Source organism: Macrobrachium nipponense, chromosome 9 (genome assembly GCF_015104395.2).
Source record: "Macrobrachium nipponense isolate FS-2020 chromosome 9, ASM1510439v2, whole genome shotgun sequence".
Taxonomy (NCBI): Eukaryota; Metazoa; Arthropoda; class Malacostraca; order Decapoda; family Palaemonidae; genus Macrobrachium; species Macrobrachium nipponense.
In genome coordinates, this window is record NC_061110.1 from 85,990,489 (window position 1) to 85,999,066 (window position 8,578).

The following is an 8,578-nucleotide window of genomic DNA, read 5'->3' on the forward strand; positions in this document are numbered from 1 at the left end:
TTTGCAAGATATATTATATTAATGATCTGTTATGCAGCCATCCTCTCCCATCAGTAATGGGGAATTTGTAGACTTTTCAGTCGAGAGAGAGGTTTCACTTATCACTCTTGTCCTTCTTTTGCATAACGGAAAGTCCAAACTTACACTTGGATTACACTTTTCCTAATATCTATGGTCCTCTTTGGCAACATATTTTGCCAGCATCTTCGTGTTTAGCCCTTCAGTGACAGGATCTGGGGGTTAATTAACACCTATCCACAGCTTCTCAGAGAGATGGCTCTTGCTTTGATGGGTCATACTTTAAATCTGTGAACTCAAGGGTTGCTATGTTCAATCATCACTTCATTTCCTATTCTCAGACGAATGATAGGGCGAAATCTGAAGGTGTAAGAGATGCCTTTTGCAAGTTTGCGAGCAACGAAGCTTTAGTTTTGGGACCCACCTTATCTTTCCCTCCACTTGTGGGGGTCCACAATCCCCCCGCCCTTTTTTTTTACTACAAACCTAAGACATCTTAGTCAGTGAAACTCTCTTGTTCCGATCTTTTCTCTTAACGTCACAAAAGTGCACAAACATTACAACTAATCATTGTAGCATGAGGCTTAAAATGAAGAAGCAAAATCCACAGTTGTGTAGTACACATATTCTCTTTCTAAATAAATTTGTACAGTTACATAAACTATAGGTGTCTTTTTCTAGTATTAAAATTAAAATTATCACAACTGTTTTGTATATCCATACATACTACACCAAGCCGCATATGTGTGTCTGTGGCCTTAGCCAAAACGTCAGGAGTAAAAATACGCTCCTTTTTCTTTCATTACTTTCTTAATGGCTAAAAGAACACATATTTCGCTTACTCTGGGAGTAAGCCTACAGACTACTTTGGTTTTGCTGATGTTGTTGTTTGGGGGTGGGTGGGTAGGAAAGGTCTGAAAAAGGTGTTTCGTGTTGAGTTTAAAGATACAGAAATTTTAGGATAGAATATTTATGATTTATTTATTAGAAAGAAAATGTTTAAAATAAGTAATCTGCATGTCAAATAGTACATAAGAATTATTTCTCATAAAATATCGTATTTATTTTCATTTTCGTTGGTGAAGCAAGGCTCTATTTGACTGTAGCTTTTAGCATGTTTTGATTTACGTTAAAAGTTAGGAATATAATGTTTACAATTTAGACGTGAGGGGAAAATCTTGCTCGCGGTCCCGAGCAGCTAAGCCAAGATTTCAATCACTAAACTAAGAGAGACAGTGACAGAGAGAGGAGCTGTTTGCATGACAAAACGACTAATAAAAGACTTGTGCTCATTTGAATTTGTAGAAGGATGGACATGAGATTTCACCCTGTGACAGAGAGAGAGAGATAGAATTGTTAGTATGACACAAAGACTAAACAAAAATTCATGTCATTTGCATTTCTAGAAATAAGAACAAGAGATTTTGTCCTAAGAGAGAGAGAGAGAGAGAGAGAGAGAGAGAGAGAGAGAGAGAGAGAGAGAGAGAATTGTCTGTGTGACAATCAGACTAAGCAATGGATCACGCTCATTTGCATTTTGATAATGATTGACCAGACATTTTGTCATACGAGAGAGAGAGAGAAAAAAAATTGTTAGTATGACAAAAAGGCTGAGCAAAATCTCACGCTCATTTGTAGAAAGATGGACAAGTGATTTGCCATGTGAGCACAAATGTAGCGGAAAATTCGCGGGGAACAAAACACGAACTAAACCAGACCAAAACAAAACAAAAAATGTCCTTCAATAACGTCAAGACGTTCTCTATCCCCTTGGGAGGTAGGAATATTGCCATATTTTCTAAAATCACCTTTTAACTGTCCGAGAGAGAGAGAGAGAGAGAGAGAGAGAGAGAGAGACAGACAGACAGACAGACAGACAGACAGAGAGAGAGAGAGAGAGAGAGAGATGGGGACTTTTTTTTCTTGTACCTTTCCGTCTTTCTTGAAATCTATATTAATTTTTTTTTACTAAAACAGCGAAATTTCTTTAAAGTTTAGTCTTTCCTTGATTTATATACTTTATGAAGAATTGTGTAAAATAATAATAATATTACTGTTCAGTAATGTAACTTTTACAGTTTGGTTTAACTTATGTTTGGATCTGTGGTAATCAAATGGTCATATTAATTAATAGTCCCCCAAGAGCGACTTCGTTAAAGAAACCCATAATATTCCCCAGGTTTTCATCTACTGTTATGTAAAGCCCAACAGCATTCCGCATCCTTCTTCTTTATTTTAGTAGGAGATCCGGCTTCTTTTACTGGAGCCAATGCACTCCCCTGCAAAATCACATCAGAAATACGAAGATTGGTCATGCTAACTCTTATTTGTGGAGGAATATTAGTTTGTTAATATCGTATACGTTAGCAGTGAAGGTATGGGATGGATCATGAGTTCCGCATCCTTGTCCCTTAGTCTAAATCATTCATCCTCTTCGTCCAATTTTGGAAATATCTCCCTGAGGCCATTTCATCTTTGTTTGAATATTTCAGATATTACACACACACACGTATATGTATATGTATATATATATATATATATATATATATATATATATATATATATATATATATATATATATATATATATATATATATATGACTGGTAAAAATGTTGTTACAACAGAATTCCATCTAATAAAAGGAGCCCATAAAAACACCAAAATATAGAGAGAATAGTACTGTATTTCATACATTCACTACTTTAGTTATCACGACATTGCTATCAAGATAGGTGTAGCCAGCAACCTCTTCTTAAGAGCCTTACGAATTTGTTCCCCAGATTTCCTGGAAAAAAAGGGAATTTGAACTAATTTGCAAGCAACTTTCGCTTTTAAAGCATCTGACTATATAATTGAGAAAGCAATTCACAAAGCAAACGTAGTTTTTCTACCGACCCCGCCCTAACGACAAGACCAGAGATACACACAACAATAAAATAAAATTTCCCCCACACTGGACACGATTAAGAAGGTGACCTCAGACTCTCGGAAAATCTAACCCTTTTGCATTTACTTACCCAAACACCTTAGCCAAATCCCTGATTAACGTCCAACAAAAGACATCTCCCAAGGACACTGGGGTTTACCAAATTCCATGCCAGGACTGTGACAAATCTTACATCGGATTTACAGGTAAATAACTTCCCAGAGATTAATACAACACAAACGGTCAGTTAGGTATGGACAACAGAACTCAGCTATTTTCAACCATATAAATAAACATAACCATAGAATAGATAAAATAATTTGGTCACGTGTAATTTATAGCAGCAACTGCCGGTACAAGAGTCAAATGATGAAATCGGCCTTAATAAAAGAGAGGCAGGTAATGAACATCTCAAAAGGAGCATGGATATCAGATACGATCGACAAGTTTTTCATTCAACCAACGCTTAAGAAGATTAAAGGAATATTATCAGCGGGGGTGACCTAAATTGGCTTGCCTGTGGATGGACCTCTCATTCATCTACCTGAAGAGGGAGACAGCAGTCTCTGAAAATATAGTTACTGTTCTCTCTATGGTGTTTTATGGGCTCCTTTTATTAGATTATTATATATATATCGATATTATATATATAATATATATATATATATATATATATATATATGTATAATATATATATATATATATGTATATGTAGATTAAAAATATAGGTACAAACACACATAAAAGGTGCATAGCAGCGGCAATAAAAGATGGCTATATACATATATATATCTATATATATAAATATATATATATATATATATATATATATATATATATATATATATATATACATATGGAGTTGGAATTGCGATGCCAATCATTTAGTCAAGCAAGACGCGATTAAAAAAATACAGAAGTTGCATTGACTTTTTTTTAATGGTTCCATATACTGTTCAACTGAAATCACACATTTCTTAGTAGTGAAGTTAGTACATACTGCATACAAATATTTTACGTTATGATAAGGAAACCTATAATTTACTTAAACTGAAAGAATAATACTGTACATGGAACGGTAGGAAAACAAAGTAATGTAGTTAAATGTAATAATTTTTTTATTTGCAAGTTAGTCACTGTTTATTTGAATTCTGTTTTGTTCGGGAGAGCCGTTCATCACACATAGTTAACGATCTCAACTATGTTTCCACACGAAATATTATTATAATGATGATCCTATTAAATGTTAGTCAACTGATTATTTGATAAAAAAAAGGGTTTGAAGAAAAAAACAGAATAAGTATATATATATATATATATATATATATTATATATATATATATATATATATATATATATAATATATATATGTATATGTGTTGTGTGGAGGGGGATATAACCCACATGATGTAAAATCCTTATGTAGTTATATAAAATATATATATTTCTTGTAAAGTAGATTAAAAGCTTTCGACCATCAGCTTGTGATCTTGTCACTCAAAAAATAAAAGAAAAACCCACAGCTGATGGTTAAAATTAAAAGCTTTTTAATTTACTTTACCGCGGAAATATATTTTATTTTATCATTTGTGGATTATATCTCCATTTACTTAGAGGTACGACATAGTACCTAGTTTCTGCATATATATATATATATATATATATATATATATATATAATATATATATATATATAAAAGGATGTGAAATGTCATTTCAGTTTCTCCTTATTTAATTCTAACGATTCCCATTCTTCTTGCAATTTGGAATTCGTATTCATCAGTGACGAAATCTATTCATTTGAAATACCAAACCTTTAAATCGAAAATAATTTGCCTCTAATTATATTAATTTTCGAATGACCTATGGTATGGCATCTTGAAAATGTGGCTTGAAATCATTATGAAATGATATAGATCCCATCATGCCATACCCGTGTGGGCTAGGCAGATAATCTCTCTCTCTCTCTCTCTCTCTCTCTCTCTCTCTCTCTCTCTCTCTCTCTCTCTCTCTCATCCACGCTTGTTCTATGAGATTTTTTTGCAATATATATTTATATAATTTTTTTCCCAGGATTTCAAGGGTGTGGAGCAAGCAATGCAAGGTGATGAATATTAATAAAAGTTAAATCCAAAATAAAATGTCAAAGAAAATTCAGTAAATCATTCGTTATGATTATTTACTGAATGGTTTCACCCCAGTGCGTGCGCATTACTTCATCCAGAACCTTTCCTAGTTTATGAAAGGATATCAGGAATCCTTTTATTCTTTGTAAATAATAAGCAAATTATACAGATGCGGTAGTATGGACCAAATAATAGTTCAGTTCCTATCGTGACTGTAACATTTCACTCTTGGGATAGAGAAAATGTTCAAACATAAAATTTGCACGATACAGATGTAATCTATTACACATTGGCCTAAGTTGTCACTTACGCCAATGTGTAATAGATTACATCTGTATCGTGCTTACTCGCATTTAGTCCTGTAGCAAATGCCCGTTAGATTAAGGGCCACAGAATCCCCAATCAGATTATATGGATAAAATAGGTTCAGAAATGGAATATAAATCCCAGGCCAAAGGCCATTTGCAGGGACCTATGAGCTCTGGGCTAAAAGGGAAACAGAAAGTAATTACAGGTACAACAGGAGGAACACCTCGCAGTCTCACTTTGAAACAATCGTTAGGAGAGGATGGAAAGTAAGATGGAAAAAAGAGGTTATAATAGGAGGCACAGTAAATGGAATTAAAGGGGTTACAGCTAGGGGCCGAAGGAACGCTGCAAAGAACCTTAGTTAAGTAATGCCAACAATGCATCTCTCTCTCTCTCTCTCTCTCTCTCTCTCTCTCTCTCTCTCTATGTATATATATATATATATATATATATATAATATATATATATATATATATATATATATATATATATATATATATAGTTGTATATATGTAATTGTAATAGTCCACAATGCCGTCTTAACTTCTCGAATTTCTTACTGCTTTTTTTTTTTTTTGGATACGCTTTTCACTCAAAAAAAAAAAAAAAAAAAAAAACGTGAAGAATTCGAGAAGTTAAGAGGCATTGTGACTATCACAGTTGCATATGCATCTGGTAAAAAGTGACCAGTATATTCTACTTATTTGTATAGAGCACCGACAATTCAGCGCAGAATAATTCAGCGCCGACAATTCAGCTTAGAGACAATTCAGCGCATGACAGTTCAGCTTAGAGACAATTCTGCGCATGACGATCAGGGCAAGGACTATTCAGCGCAAAGACATTTTGCAAAGTAAAATAAAAACATGGAAAACGAAGAAAACAGTCATTTAAATCAATCTTTTATTTGTAACATATTGAATTTTAAAAAGTAGACAAAAATATTTATTGAAATGATATACTATAAAACATTCTTGTACAAAAATATTCATACTAATTTATTTCTGCAATTCAGAGGTAGCTTATATTATTTTGTAAGTATTTCAATTTGTTTGCTCAATTCCCATATTTACTAACTGGCGTTTTTATTGTCTTAGCCGTTCTCTGATAATTTGCCTTCTTTTTTGGAATCGTCGTGTCCAGCTCTGATTCTCAGTATCCTTTTCTCTTGCGTTGTCTTGTTCCAATTTCCAAAACTCCACATCCTTCACAGAACATATGAGTAATATAAAGTTGGTGGAAAAGGCGTGGGGCTACTTTAAATGTGCCATCTGCAAGCCAGTTTTTGTGTTCTTTGATAGGTTCAATATTCTTTGCAGTCGAAAAAAATGAATATTCTGTTGGTATCTTCAGCACCAGAATCATACAACAAAAAAGGTTTCCCACTGTGTTACACGCAAATGGTCAGGTAATACAGTATCACTGACACCATTAGGTGCTGGAATTGGGTCACCATCTCTTTTTCTTCGACGTTGAACACTTCGTTGCAATGAAGTATACTCAGGTAGTAAAACCGGGGCTTCATCTGGCAAAGAAACTTGAGTCTCTTGGATTATTCGTCTTGGAACATCATTAGGAGAACGAGCCTGTTCACGAAGAATTGAAACCATTTTCTTCATTGCTGATGCTGCTGGCTGCGGCACATGAGTATGCGTCATAACTTATTCCCATGAACTTCCATTAACATGAATTCGACCTCTGCATGTGTCTTGTGTACAACGCCAAGACTCCTTTTCATTACGAAGTTTTCTATCTAACGATAGCAAAATCCATTTAATAGAATGCGATCACGACCTTTCTCTGATAAAATCCGCTTCATGGAGCTTTTTATTTTAATTTAATCTACGCTCCAGAAAAGGAAACACATCCAGTCCGAGTTTAGAAGAATACCAGTAGCTATAATTCGCTTGTTGTTATAGCATAAATTGTTCGATGGTTGAAAGTGCAAACATTTCTTAGATTATTACCATATTTTTAACTGCAAGTAGTTAGTTTGTTTTCTGTCGCCAAGTCAGAAATAAATTAGTAGAATTCCAATATCTTATTTCATTAAATATCATATTTCATTTTTTTGAATTTCAAAAGTAATTTACAAATAAAAACTAATTTGATCACTTTATTTCGCCATATTGTCTTTGCGCTGAATAGTCCCTGTGCTGAATCGTCATGCGCTGAATTGTCTCTAAGCTGAATTGTCCTGCGCGGAATTGTCGGCCCACGTATTTGTATATATATATATATATATATATATATATATATATATATATATATATATATATATATATATATATATATATATATATAAATAATATATATATATATATATATATATATATATATATATATTATATATATATGCGCGCACAGGCACACACACACACACACACTATATATATATATATATATATATATATATATATGTATGTATATATATATATATATGTAAGTGTTTACATAATAAAAATATGGAATGTTAGTCCATATATATAAAAGTCTAAAACTAAGAGGTCAACCAGATTGCTTGCAGGAATGTGATCAGACTAGAGACGCTAAAGATGACGTATACAATAAGTATGTAGGCTAAGATAACATGCCGTCACCTGTAGTCATTCATTTGTTTTGAAACAGTCCAAGCTCCCTGCTTGAGACAACTACCCCGACCTATTATTCAAACGGCCTACGTGATCTGTAGCGTGTCTCATTTGATTGTGTGTTCGTATGAAACCATGTCATTGTAGTATGGTTCATATGTTCGAACTACTGTCTGTTCCTTCATAAACTTGTAACAGAGATGGTAGACAGGCAGAACAGAGTTAGTGATCGTCATTAGAAGACCTGTACCTCTTTACCTAAGCTTTATCATGTAGAGGAATAGGATTAGCCATCATCAATGGCAGAAGCGATCAAGCTATCGTCATAGAAGACTTGTACGATCATACCTGATCTTCATCATGTAAAACTTCAGAAGAATACTACTATTTTTATACCTTGTGTTTTCTACAAGAACCTCACCGAACCATGAGTTCAACACATCGTCGTAAAGATAATACCGACTTCGTAAGTGATCTACAAAACCCCAGACACTCCATTGAAGATGGAAGTGCAATACCAACCGACTTAGCGTATAGATTATCGCTAGTCTAACATTACCTCATAGGGCGCCTTATCATACAAGGCACTAGCCCTAATATTGGTGGCA